Source organism: Lactuca saligna, chromosome 1, assembly GCF_052625555.1.
Source record: "Lactuca saligna cultivar CGN05327 chromosome 1, ASM5262555v1, whole genome shotgun sequence".
Lineage (NCBI taxonomy): Eukaryota > Viridiplantae > Streptophyta > Magnoliopsida > Asterales > Asteraceae > Lactuca > Lactuca saligna.
Genome location: NC_136417.1, coordinates 454,832 through 469,325, shown reverse-complemented (window position 1 = coordinate 469,325; position 14,494 = coordinate 454,832). Strand labels below are relative to the sequence as shown.

General features: G+C 39.3%; 1 non-coding gene across 1 annotated transcript; it reads left to right on the top strand.

The window, feature by feature from the left end:
- The first annotated feature begins 4,922 nt into the window (after nucleotides 1–4,922).
- Nucleotides 4,923–5,029, top strand: LOC145028022 (small nucleolar RNA R71). The gene has a single exon (XR_013675779.1). It is a non-coding gene; the product is annotated as a small nucleolar RNA R71 (small nucleolar RNA).
- Nucleotides 5,030–14,494: the final 9,465 nt, after the last annotated feature.

The following is a 14,494-nucleotide window of genomic DNA, read 5'->3' as shown; positions in this document are numbered from 1 at the left end:
TAATACAAAACCTCTAGGAATTGATTACAAAGAATAAATGGTCAAGTGGTGCAGCCATCAGCATCGAATCAGCAGTCTCCAATGTGAAAAAACAAGTGACTCGTCGATTCATATAGATGACTCGTCGAGTATGGTCGCGGAAAGCCTCAAATGTGTAAGTACAAAGGGAGACTCGTCGAGTAGGTATATTGCACTCGGCGAGTCGACCGCTGGGTAGAAAAAAAACTTTTCTACATTCTTTCCAGTTGTTGATAAAGCTTAATAACTTCCCACAACTCCTACAATTGTTTACTCAATACCCTTAGAACCGGACTTGACACCTTAGCTCTAAACGTCGCCCTTTCTTGACTCTCTTCCACTCTTTTTCCTCTTTCTCTCAAACTCTAAACCCTTTAAGCAAGCATTCCTAACTCAAAATCTGAAAGTCATCAAGGCAAATAAAACATCAAACACATACTTTAGAGTTCCACCAAAAATTCAAAACACACCAAACAAATCAAAAACAAAAATAAAATGAAAATTGTTCCATTAAACATAAAAAACTAATCTTCCTCCTCATCATCATTGCCATGAGCAGCTCCACTTCCACCAGCTCCACTTCTCCTTGCATCAATGACCTCGTCCCATGAAGGAATGTAGGGAAAATTACCCCCATCAATGTGCGGAATATGGAAATGATTGAAAAGCCGCACGTGGGATTCATTGCTAAAATTGATGCCCCTCGCCATTTGATCTTGGAGCCTCATCATCTCAACATTGTACCAATCCATTGGTACATCCTCATTATCCACCAGAATCACCGGCAGCTCCTCCTCAACTTCCCGCTCGCATCTCGATCTAACTCTCCTTCCCGGTGCCTCGGGTCGAATTATCGGATCGTCACTTCGGATAGCATAATGACCACCACCTTAGTCTTCAATAATTCTCGCCCTCCTAAAAAGAATAGGATTAAAGGGAAGAGCATGAACCATTGACATCAAATTCCAAGCTCCACGGGTCATCAACCCATACGAGTTGGCAAGTCGGGTCACGAACATGCCACCATTAATTTTGGACGTTTTGCGATCCTTGACTGCACCCTCCGACAAATAAGAAGCCAAACGCCATGGAATATTGCAGAAAGTGTCGGGCGTGATGATACTCCAAAGATAAAATACATCAAGGTTGGACACATTGCCGTCATCCTTCCGTTGATTGATGGTAGTGGAGATAAGGTGGTGTATGAGGCGGTGTGTGGGCGACCTAATGCTCCCTTCTTGAGCCGATTTCAGAATATACACTTTGTTGGCGATTGTGTTCCACCAACCGGTACTTGTAACACCGTCGGGAAACACCTTATGAGATTGTTCCAAAAAGGCGCAGAAGATAGCAGTAGTAACCAATGATTGGTCGTAAATACCCATTCGACATGCAAGCTCAATAACCGCACATTGATGGTATTCACCCCCAAGACAAAAACTAAAACTCGTGGGGTGGTAGCACTCATCTCCTCCTCGGAAAGACACAATGGAGAAAAATTCCCAGCAAAGATCTTGATACACCGGCTCTTGAATTCTAAAAACCCGGCTCCATCCATCACATATCATCGTCTCCCTTTCATAAGTAAATTCTTTCACAAGGCAAGGCGCCAACTCTTCTTCATATCGGACACTATTTAACCAATCCCAATCAATCCTGTTAGGCACATAAACCTCTTTCTTTCTGACATCAACCAGCCTCTTCTTCCATCTCGTCATTGTTGAAGCCGATTCAATTGGAGGAAAATTCAACCAAGGAAAATCACCTTGGTTTCCTCTCGAGCTTTGTCCTCTGAAAAACATGATTCCTGCAAAATAAAGAACAAATAACCCAGCAAATACAGAAAAACATTAAAAAACATTATTCATCTGGGTCCCCGACTGGACTTGTCGAGTCCATGAACGACTCGGCGAGTCGCTCGAACAGTGCGAGTCAGTCGACGTGTCGAGCCAAATTTGACCATAAAAACTTGAAAATTTTTCAAGGGTTTTGTCCCTAGATGTTCCTAAGATGTATTAGAGCAAGAATAACCATCCAAAATAACACAATTCATAGTAAATCAAAACCCTAAAAATTCACTAAACTTGAAAATCATGTATTGTATGAAATTGACACCCTAAATCATCTAAGAATCATGGCTTTAACAGAATTAAGGAAGAAATTAAGTACCTTTGTTGATGGAATTTGAAAATCTAGAAGAAAAAATGTAGAAGATGTTGAATGCTTGAGAGAGACAAGAAAAGAGGCGCACGTCGAGTAAGGGGTTGAAAGAATGATCTCATTAGGGTTAAAAAGCCTAACTTTACCAGATGTAAAAATTAAAATTTTTTCTGTAATTAAAACCGACTCGTCGAGTCAAGGTCAGACTCGGCGAGTCTGGTCGTGAGTTCAAAAGAATATTTCATTTTGTCATAAAAATTCATTCCACCCCACACTTGGTCCATACGCACTCTCAAGCAGTCATGCCTAATGATTTAGATGACGAAAATAAAATCCTAAAAACAAAAAATCAAACAAAACTAAAAAGATAAAAGAAAGCAAACTCTAGTAACGAGTTGCCTCCCGCCAAGCGCTTCTTTTTAAGGAGTAGTTAGTTGGACTCCCTTCCATCTACGTTTCTTCATCCTCCTGCATTGAGAATGCACGCATAATCTTTTGCGGTTTATACTTTGTCTTGTAAGTGCGCATCTTCTTCTTGTAAGCTCGTCTTAATTCTTCTCTCTTTCTCCTTATAGCATCATCTTCCGCTGCATGAATTACCCGTTCCTCATCTTCTTCTTCTTCACCCCCTTCTCTTTAAACTTTATTACTTCATAGTTGGTAAAAAATTGGGCTCGAGGTTTGGTAATATGTGAATTAATGAACGGGTCATCAACATCATCTTTCATAACCGTTGCATCTCCCTCTTCTCCAAAGCTAGCCTTTTCTTCAATTGGATTGTCCTCATCTTCTTGTATGATCGAATCGAGACATGCTACATGAACATGTTGAAGATCACCATCCTTTCCTCCTTCTGTTGCTTGATCTTCTGTAGAATTAGGGAAAATATTCATGTCTAGAGCATGCAGGGAGCTGGTAACAAGCAGATCAAAATCGGCTAAGTTGCTGTAATTTTCGACTGGACTCGTCGACTCCATGAAAGCGACTCGGCGAGTCGGAGAAAATTCATCACATTCCACCATGTTTTCTGAATTGGTTCCTTCCGAAAGCTTCTCTATTTCCTCCAGGTCTTTGCCAGCATCACCAATTTCTCCAGAAGATAGCAAAAACTTACTTGGATCTTCGTCTTGTAATAGATCAAGTTATTTCTGTAGTATGTCATCATCCAAATTAACAAATGAGACTTCTTCTTTTCTTCCTTCTTCTTGCTTAACTTTTGGTAGAGCTTTAAACACTGTTGTCTCATCTCCTACCCTCAATGTTAGTGTCGACTCGCGTACATCTATTAATGCACCCGCGGTATTCGGGAATGGTCTCCCCAAAATAATTGGAATTTGGGGGTCTTCCTCCATATCGAGCACTACAAAGTCTACGGGAAATATAAACTAATCCACCATGATGAGGAGATCCTCACAAACACCTCTTGGACTAATATTCGTCTTATCTGCCAAATGGATCTTCATATTCACAGGCCTCGGCTTCAGTAAATTTAGCTTTTTGAAGAAAGACAAAGGCATTAAGTTAATACTTGCACCAAAATCGGTCAACGCTTGAGTGGCAAGTACATTTCCAAATTGACAAGGAATTATGATGCTTCCTGTATCGCCCTTCTTTTCAGGTAGCTCACTCATTACTATCTCCGCGACTTCAGCTAAATCTTTTCTAGCAGCAAAGAGACCTTTCAGCAAATTAAAATACTTGCGTGTTTGAAGCATTGTTTCCACAAATGGGATGTTTACTTGAAGGGATCTAAAATGCTCCGTGAAAGTTTTATATGCTCTAACCTTCTCAGTAGGTATGGATTTGATTGGGTATGGCAGAGGAGGGTTGTAAGGCCTTAAGGAAACAGCAGTTTTGTCATCAGGGCATGGACTCGTCGAGTCCATAAGAGGGACTCGGCGAGTCTGGTCGGGTTTTGCTGGATCCGAATCTTCTGTCTTTTCTACATGTAACTTGGACATCATCAGTGCATGGGTGAAATTTTTTCCAAAGCTGGAGGTCACAACACTCACATTCTCCATTCTCGGATTATTCTCGGTTTTACTCGGAAGTTGACCCGGTCTTCTCTTGTTCACTTGTTGCGCAAGTTGTCCTAGCTATTTTTCAATTTTGAGAATAGATGCTTGAGATTCCGAAGTATATTTCTAGTCTCATGTATTGCAGCATCATGATCATTATGGCTTTTCTCGGACGCGGCTATAAATCTAGTGAACATTTCTTCTAAATCGGCCTTCTTTTCCTTAACCGATTCTTCCTTTTGATAAAACCCCCTCTCCTTCTGCTTGTATTTCTCCTCCTTCGCCTTTTTGTATTCTTCATATGGGAGCCATTCCTTCTTTGGTTTCCGCCAATTCTCATCGTAACGATCACTGCTTGAATAAAACACTTGCTCCTTTTTGTTTCCATTTGCATCTAAGTCACAATCCTTCATGATATGAGGCCCACTACAGTTCTCGTATCCAACTTGAATAGCATGGATCGTTTAATCCATTTTTTTCATCCTTCTATCTAAACTATCGGGCTTAGCCATCATCACCACTATGTCATCATTTTCCGAGCTCACTACCCCCCTGCTTATTTCATTTCTTGGGTTGTGGTATTCTCTAGAATGTTTAGAGAATTCTTCAATTAATTCTTTAATATTTGGGGGTGGCTTCCTTGTGAGCGGACCTTGCGAGTCGAGCAATTGCCTTGTGGTGACATTAAATCCATCATAAAAGATGGAAACTTCTTGTTGGCTATTAAGGTCATGGTGTGGGCAATTTCTGAGAAGACCTTTGTACCTTTCACACGCCTCATAAAGAGATTCTCCGGATTGTTGCTCGAAGTTGGCAATAGCTTTCTTTAACTTGGCTATTTTGGAAGGCTAGCAAAAATGGTCTATGAACTCTTCTTTCATCTTTGCCCATGTGGTGACTGACCTGGGAGGAAATGAGTTGAGCTAGTCTTTTGCAACACCTTTGAATGTGACTGGGAGCATGCGAAGTAGTTGAGTCTCGCGTGGCACATTTGGTACATTGAAGTGGTCAGCCACATCATTTACTTCATCCAAGTGCTTGTAGGCATCTATGTGGTCTTTTCCATATAAGGGAATCTCCTTAAGTTGAGCAAGTATGTGGCCCTTTAGTTCAAACGTAGCAGTAGCGGGAATTGCGGGTTACACAAGTCCCAGTCCAGTGTCGTCACGCATCCTCTTCTTCCATTCCCCCATGGAGATTTCATCGATGTTAGCCATGGTAAGAGCTAACTCGTCTTCAAAGTCGGATTCGTGCTCGAAAGTGAGATCTTCTTCTCCCTCGGTTTCGTACTTGGTGTCCTCTTTAGTCTGATCTTCGATTGCTAAATAGGCATTGGATGCTCCTGATTTGCTACTCTTCTTCTTGTTGAAAACGGACTTGAGGTTCTTTAGTGGCGAGTTCTTTGAAGAAACGGATTCTCCAACGGCGTTTCCTTTGTTCCTCCTAAGTGCGGATTCCGAGTATTCTAGAGGAGGGACCAGAGGTGTATCAGATCCTCGGGTCATGAAACAACTGCAAGCAAAATAAAAAAACGCGTAAAAAGAACAAAAATAAAATAAAAATTGAAACTGTAACAGCAATGGACTCGCCGAGTTGGCACGAGTGCACTCGGCGAGTTCAAGGCAAAAACAGAAAAAATTTCTAATTAAATAATAAAACGGTTATTTATTAAAACCTATACTAATCACTGAATTATCTAAGAATTAACTTTGTATGAGATAAATCCCACAGAAAGGATCGATAAAAATAAAAATTAGTGCTAATTTAGAACCGTTCCCCGGCAATGGCACCAAAAACTTGATGTGTGTAAAACCAACTAGTTTTAAACCTACTTTTAATTATAAAACAAACACACAAAAGCAGTGGACCTATCAATTGTGGTAAAGCTAAATAAGTAGGGTATCGAACACAGGGAACGGTAAATTAAAACTAAAAACTAATTTTATCTAAATTAATTAATAAGTAGGGGTTTTTCTCTAGTTTTACAAGACTAGAAACTTACTACTATCACTAAAAAAACTAGAAAAGAAAAGATTTAACTAAATTCAATAATGAGAAGGACTTCTGTTTAGTTCAACTCAATTGATCCTATGGTTGATATTATGGTAATAGTGAAATGGATTAATTCTTCTATTGGTTACCAATTCAATTAATTAGATTCACATTCCCTGTACTAATCCTTAGAGAACAAACTAACTCAAACAGTGATCAGTTGTCTAATTTAATTTAATTCACTAGATTATTTATTCGGGTTAATTTAGACTTGTAATAGCTAACTAATTTGGTCATTTAGTTAACTTCTTATTGATGGTCATCATACAAGCTCACACACGAATTTACCTATTTTTCTTATTAATTCTAGTTTCATGTTCGTTAATCCTAGACATATGACAAAGTGGTCACATAACATATGAGGTTGATAATTAAAAGATGTTCATACTATTTAATTATCTTCCTATTAACAGAAAAATAGTTATTATCCACACATAAGGTTCTTTAACAAGCTAAAATCAACAAAATCACCAACATTGAATTAATCCTACCATAATAATCAATCCATAGTATCAATATTGTATCCCCAAACAGAAGTTTAATAGTTTTAGCTCATGTTTGAGGTAATAAACAGCATAAAAATGAATTCTAATTTTGTAGCCATGATTAAGTAGAATGATGTAGATTTGCCTCAAATCTCCTTTGGAATTGAATTCTAGGTTGTATCTTCGTTCTTCAGGTATCTCCTGGCTCTGATTCGTAGCTTACTTCTCCCCAAGGGTCCCAGAATGTTGAATGTCAATCTGGAAAGTCGTATATATAGATTCGACCTGACTCGCCGAGTCCATAACTTAAATCTCGTGTACGGTAAGTCACGGAGTCTTTATCTTTTCATTATATTCTCGATCCTTCACTCGGACTCACCGAGTAGACGACCCTACTCGCCGAGTAGGTGTTGTTTTTGGTGGTTTTTCTTCTTTGTTCAATTCCCAAGCTCCAAACCGCTTCTCCTACTTCCTTTCGCTTTCAAGCTTCAACTTTGGACTGAAAACATAATACAAGAACTTTTAAGTATCTTTTGTCCATGAAATGCAATAAATTAGCTAATAAATGATAAAAATCTATGCTTAATATAAGACTAACTATGCAAATATCAAGTTCCAAAGAAAAATTTGTGTTTTAAGCCATAAATCTCACACCTGAGAGTTGGGATGTTAAAACTGTCCCCCACTTGAGCTAGGCTTCGTCCTCGAAGCCTGCTGCGATGAACAAATTCGGATAATGCTCCCGCATCTCAGCCTCCAACTCCTAGGTCCACTAGATCCATTCCGATGCCGCCACTGTTCCTTTACCAAAGGTATCCCCTTGTTCTGTAGATTCTTTACCTTCCTTTCCATAACCACCACTGGCATGTCTACATAATTCAGGCATTCATCAACCCAAATGTCATCTAATGAAACCACTACATCCTTGTCCAACACATACTTCTACAATTGTGAAACATGAAAATTGTTATGAATCTGACGGAGCTCCTTTTGAAGATCCAATTTGTAATCAACCTTTCCAACCCTGGAAATAACCCAAAATGGTCCAATAAATCGGGGACCCAACTTTCCCCCTCATCCTCAAGCAGATCACAACCTTCCAGGGTGAGACCTTCAGTAACACCAAGTCACCAACCTAAAACTCCAACTAAGATCAACATCAGTCAGTGTAACTCTTCTGCTAACTCTCAGCAATCTTTAACCGCTACTTGATCTGCTGAATCATCTTGGTAGTCTGCAGAACCACCTCTGTTCAAACCCTCACCCTGTAACCAACCTTGCCCCCAACAGAATGGGGTATGACATCTCCGCCCATACAACATCTCAAAAGGCGGAGCACCAATACTGGAGTGAAAGCTGTTTTTGTAAGAGAACTTTGTAAGGGATAGGAAGGAGTCCCTACTCCCACCAAAATCAATAAAACACGCACACAACATATCCTTAAGAGTCTGAATGGTCCGCTCACTCTGATCGTCGTTCTGTGGATGATAAGATGTGCTGAAATGCAGCTTCGTACCCAGTTCCTCATAGAACTTCTGCCAGAAATAGGAGTTGAACCAAACATCACGGTCCAAAACAATAGAGACTGGAACCCCATGGCGAGCAACGATCTTGCGAATATACACACCAGCCAACTTCTTGGCCGACGAGCTCTCCCGAATTGCCAGAAAATGGGCACTCTTGGTCAATCGATCCACGATGACCCAATTAGCATCCAAACCCCTTGCTATCTTTGGAACCTTGGTGATAAAATCCATCGATATCTGATCCCATTTCTATATGGGAACCTCCAGAGGCTGCAACTTTCCATGCGGCCTCTGATGCTCGACCTTGACTATCATGTAGGTTAAGTACCTCTCAACATACCTTGCGATCTCTCACTTCATGCACGACCACCAATAGATTAATCTCAGATCCTGATACATCTTGGTGGCCCCCGTATTACTAGAAAAATGAGACTTATGAGCCTCTTCTAATAAAATCTATCTGACCCCATCAGACATAGGAACCCATACCCGACTGCAACGGTTCAACAATCCATGACTGTCAGGCACAAATCTTGTAATCTCTCCCCTGATCCTCTCAATTTTCCAATTCTCTTCTCGAACACCCTCAGTCTGATCCTTCCTAATCAAACCCACAAGTGTAGAATCCATAGATATCCTCGTGCACATCATCGAAACAGAAGACCCAGCCGGCTTACGGATCAAGGCATCCGCCACCACATTCGTTTTACCTAGATGGTTTAGGATCTCGCAATCGTAGTCCTTAACTATGTCCAGCCACCTGCGCTACCTCATGTTCAGGTTCGGATGATCCATAATATGCCTCAAAGTCTTGTGATCTGTGTAGATAGTACAACGCACTAGCCTTGTCAAAAATACCTGATACCCGAATTACCCGCCCGATTTTTCGGGTTTTTGGTAAATCGGGTATCGGTTAAAAAATTTCGGGTAATCGGGTAACCCGATTTTTTTCGGGGTCAGGTAAAGGGTACATTTTTTGGGTTTTGGGTATACCCAAATTACCCGAATTTTTTTTTTGTTTTGTAGAGCTTGTACTATATAGCAGGTATTTGATCACGCTTAAACTAACTAGCATTATTGTAAAACATGAATCCATTTATTATGATAATATGACACTAACAATATTAAAAGTAATTGTTTATATATCATCATGTTCTTTAAAACTTAACTGTTTTCTAGATTATAGTTTTTATAGCAACTAACAAACTCATTATCTTGAAGAAACTTCAGAACATGGCCAAACTTATGGCTTCAATTATCTTAAACATTTTAAAGTTTTAAATTAAGATCTTTAAGTATTTGTTTTTTTAACATCTTATTAGATTAGATTAAGTTGTTAAAAATTACTTGATATCTTAGGTATTATTGATTAAAAAATCTCAATGTTCAAAGCTTGAGTAACTTCATGTATGTCTCGTTTGTTTATATAAACAAGACTAATAAAGCACGACGTATTTATTTCATTATATTTATTTTCAGGTGAAATTCAAAAAAAAATTATATATATCGGGTAATACCTGAATTACCCAAACCCGACCCGATACCCGAATTACCTGAATTTAGTTTGGGTAGGGTAATGGGTATTTTTTCAAACATGAAAAACCCGAATTACCCAACCCAAATTACCCGAAACTCGAAAAAAAATTACCCGAACAACACCCCTACAACGCACCCATAAAGGTAATGCCTCCAAATCTTGAGAGAAAAAACCACTGCCCCCAACTCAAGATCGTGTGTGGGGTACCTCATCTCATGCGTCTTTAGATTCCATGAAGCATAAGCTATCACTCGTCCTCTCTTCATGAGGACTTCTCCCAAGCCGGTGATGGACACATCACAAAAAACCACAAAATCCTCAATTCCCTCCGGAAGGGTCAAGACTGGGGCCTCGCAAAAATCTTTTTTGAAGGGTCTCAAATGTTGCCTGCTGCTCAGGGCTCTACAAGAAATCGACCCCTTCCTCGTCATACGAGTGAGGGGTACTGCAACTTTGGAGAAATCTTAAATAAATATCTGGTAGTACCCTGCCAAACCCAGAAAACTCCTGATATCTGAGGGAGATTTCGGAACCTCCCACTGCATCACCACCTTAATTTTGGCTGGGTCGACCAAAATCCCATCTTAGTTAACGAGGTGTCCAAGGAATTGAACCTCTCGTAACCAAAACTCACACTTCGAGAACTTAGCATAAAGTTGTTCTCGCCTCAAGACTCCTAGAAGCTCGTAAAGATGCTCCTCATGTTGCTCTCTAGTCTTAGAATACACCAAGATATCATAAATGAACACGATAACTGAGTGATCAATAATTGGCCTCCATACCCGATTCATCACATCCATGAATATCGCAGGCGTGTTGGTGAGCCCGAATGGCATCACCATGAACTCATAATTCCCATAACGAGTCCGGAACGCGATCTTCTCCACGTCCTCCTCCCTCACCCTGACCTGATGGTATCCAGACCTCATATCAATGTTGGAGAACAAAGATGCACCTTGAAAATGATCAAAAAGATCATCAATACAAGGAAGAGGATAAAGGTTCTTCACCGTTAACTTGTTCAACTCCCTATAATTTATGCACATCCAATGCAAACCATCCTTCTTCTTGAGAAAAAACAATTGGCGTTCCCCACGAAGAACTGCTCGAACGGATGAACTGCTTACCTAGCGGCTCCTACAGCTGAGATGATAGCTCCTGCATCTTAGGCGGTGCCAATCGGTATGGTGCCTTGGCAATAGGAGTCGCACCTGGCACAAGGTTCATCTGGAACTCCACCTACCTCTCAGGAGGCACTCCTGGTAATTCCTCCGGAAATACATCAACGAACTCTCTTACGACTGGAACATCTGAAACTAAACCCTGATCTCTGACCCGCGTATCCACCACATACGCCAAATAACCCGCATACTCGTGTTGAATATCCCGTTGAGCCCTGGCTGCCAAACAAAATAGTGAACCTAGTTTGGTGCCCTCTCCATAAATAACTAGTTATCCCCCACTTAGGGTTCGAACTACCACACGCTGACCCTCTCAATCTATCATGGCACCGAATCGACTCATCCAGTCCATACCCACGATCACACAGACATCCCCTATAGGAATTGGAATCAAATCGATCAGAAATGACAACCTAAAGATCTCTAGAACACATCCCTGATAAACTGAAGAAGCAGAATCCCCGTGTTCGTTAGCGATAGAAACTCGCAATGGACACTCCAACTCCCCGATGGGCAAAGCAAACTCCATAATGAAGGACCAAGAAACAAAAGACCGAATCGCAACCGAGTCAAATAACACTAAAGCAGGCAAGGAGTTCACTACGAACGTACCTAACCAAGGTACAAATATATGAGCATAAAACAATCATAATCAAAGATAATAGGTAGAAATGTACCATTCACGTTGTCTGTTGCTGCCCTGGCCTCTTTGACATTGAGCTAGAAGGCGCAACCCCGAGCCCTCGGGGGCTCTACCCTGCACTGACCCCTTTCAATGATCCTCAATGTAACGAACAGTTGGTCCTCACATGGCTAATCTGATCACAATGGTAGCAAATCCTCATACTCTGAACTGGAGCTAACTTGCGGAAATCCCTCGCAAAGTGCCCCTCCTTGCCATATTTATGTCACACACCACCGTATCGATAAGATCCAGCATGAACCTTCTGAAACATCCCACAAGTGTGGCATCGCTGACCTCCAGACCTAGAATCGGTGGCCTTGAACCGCTTCGGTGTCGGCTACGACTGCGTCGGTGCCTGCCTCTGCTCGCTCAACTGAAACTCAATATGGAAACATTTCCATATTTTCCATATGACAACTCATTCTTAATAGAATCTTTTCTATTCATAATAATGTCGATATGGTCCATCCAATACCATGCTTCCAACTACTCACAAGCAACCAATCCTTGTCGAACTTTGGATTGTCCTTTGATAGTTGTTTAATTATTTTAGTCAAAACCGATTCTAGTCCCTTTTCCCTCTAAATTCGCTAGACATTTGGAAAATTTTAGAATGGTCAAATATTAAAGCATTTGCAATTGACACTATACCCGACGCGTATGGGACACGATGCATAATGTTTTATTTGCTATGTTCTCAAAATTCGAATTCTGAAGAGGAATGCCGTAATCATAATCGAAATTTTAAGAACACACTATGTACCTTTGACTAAATTTATTAACATTTCTCAACCTAAGCCTTTATATTTGAAATGAAGCATAATATTCTCTCCCTTAATTATAGCAAAACAACTTTACAACCCTTACGACTTTGCAAGGTATAACTCTTGTTTTCTATAATTAATATTGCCAACTTGCAATACGTGCCTTAATAATCATACAATCATAACATTTATGCTCCCACTATCATGATGATTATTATAAAACATAACACTTATGCTCCCACTAGCTTTGACATGTATTCATAAACAGCTTAACTTTCAGAAAAACAATACTTATTGAATTTCTTAAGTTCATGTTTGTAATACTTAGTGCTTTGATAATCTTTTATCAATGCTTCTTGAACTTATACACCTTTGCCTTAGATAGTTCATATGTGTGTCTAAACAATTAAGACTAATTGCCAAACCTCACAATTCAAATCATGGAAAGGGATACCGTAACCATAATCGAATTCGAGAATGCAATTTTACAATCACTATCTTCTTAAAATCTTTCTTAGTGAAAGCATTTTCTCACAATCATTTTCATGAAGGAGGAAATCTTATGACACTTAGATTTAAACGGTGTATGTGTTCCTATCCATGTGAATTTGTTAAAACCAAGTTTTATGACAAATTCAAACTCATATGGACCGAACTTTATTAATCTTGATTTCTTGCCTTATGGTAGCACGACTGCCCACCATGTCTTCCAAGTAGTTAAGCAACTCACCTTTTCCTATCAATGTACTTTCCATTGATCAAGGTCCTTGGCTGTTATGCATTCAAATGAGAACTCATAGGACTCACATGCATAATTAACTCAATTGGAACAGCACGGAAACAAAATAATGTCAACACAATAGGTTGTTAACCTCAACTCGTGTGCTAGTGATGATCGATAAGGTTTATTTGATTTGTTCTTGAAACCTTTCAAGACCATTAAGACTCCTACTGACTCCTTTACATATAAGATTCTCTTGTCAATAAACATTTCGTGACAAACAAATATTCAAGAGTTAGTGTAGTTTTTATCAAAACACTTCATAAATTGGTCCTAGTCGGTCTTTGTCTTATCCAAGACATCACAACTTTCCACATTTAATGAACATTATAAACCTTTTAATACTTGTCACTCATTGTCACAATCTTAACTCTAAGACTTTTTTTGGAACGAAGTATGATTGACTTCTTGATTTAACCATTTCTTCAATTCTTGATTCCTCTTCTTAAACATACAATTGTACTAAGACTCACTTAGAGGATCATTTGAGATATGGTTCTTAATCATTAAGACCTATTATAAAACATAAAAGGTACTCTCCCTTCTTCTTAGAATGGAGAACCTTTTATCTTTCTGCCTACTTGATTCTTCTTATTCATTCTTCCATTGATTTAAACCTTTTTAATCAATTCTGAATTACATTGAATCTTATCATATTTACTAAACCTTTAGTAAATCATAACGAATATCTTTGTTACTCTTATGGTGGGCTTGATCAACACACAACTTTGTGTGCTCGATCTCCTAGTCCTTCACTTGACACTTTGTCAACGAATTAGTCTAATTTCCAAATATGAAATTTCTCATTCATCATGCAACCAAGTTGCGTGATTCCAAATTTTTGTCCAATTGAAATTTGGGTGATAAGAAACTCTCCCTATTTGGTAAATTCTCGACACTTCCATAAATAAGAATCATATCCATTCGTTGTAGAAATATGTAAACATCAATTTTCATAACGATTTCATTGCAAGGAAATAAACAAATAAATAAATAAGTCAAACAAAATTTATTTTATTTATAAAAGCAACGGAAAACATTTGTCCTTACAATGCAAAATCCATTGAAAACTATGTAGTCGAATATTCCTAACAATTCTATCATAGATATATAAGCTCAAAATCTAATTTTCAAGTCCATGCGATCGAGATCCATTTCTTTGTGATTAGACTCATCTTGCTCTTTCATCAAGCTTCCTTTCTTTTCACCGATCCTGCAAAACATTCAAATGCAATCTTATCACATCATGTATTAAGAATCAACGAATAGGAACTTAATGGAGTTAGA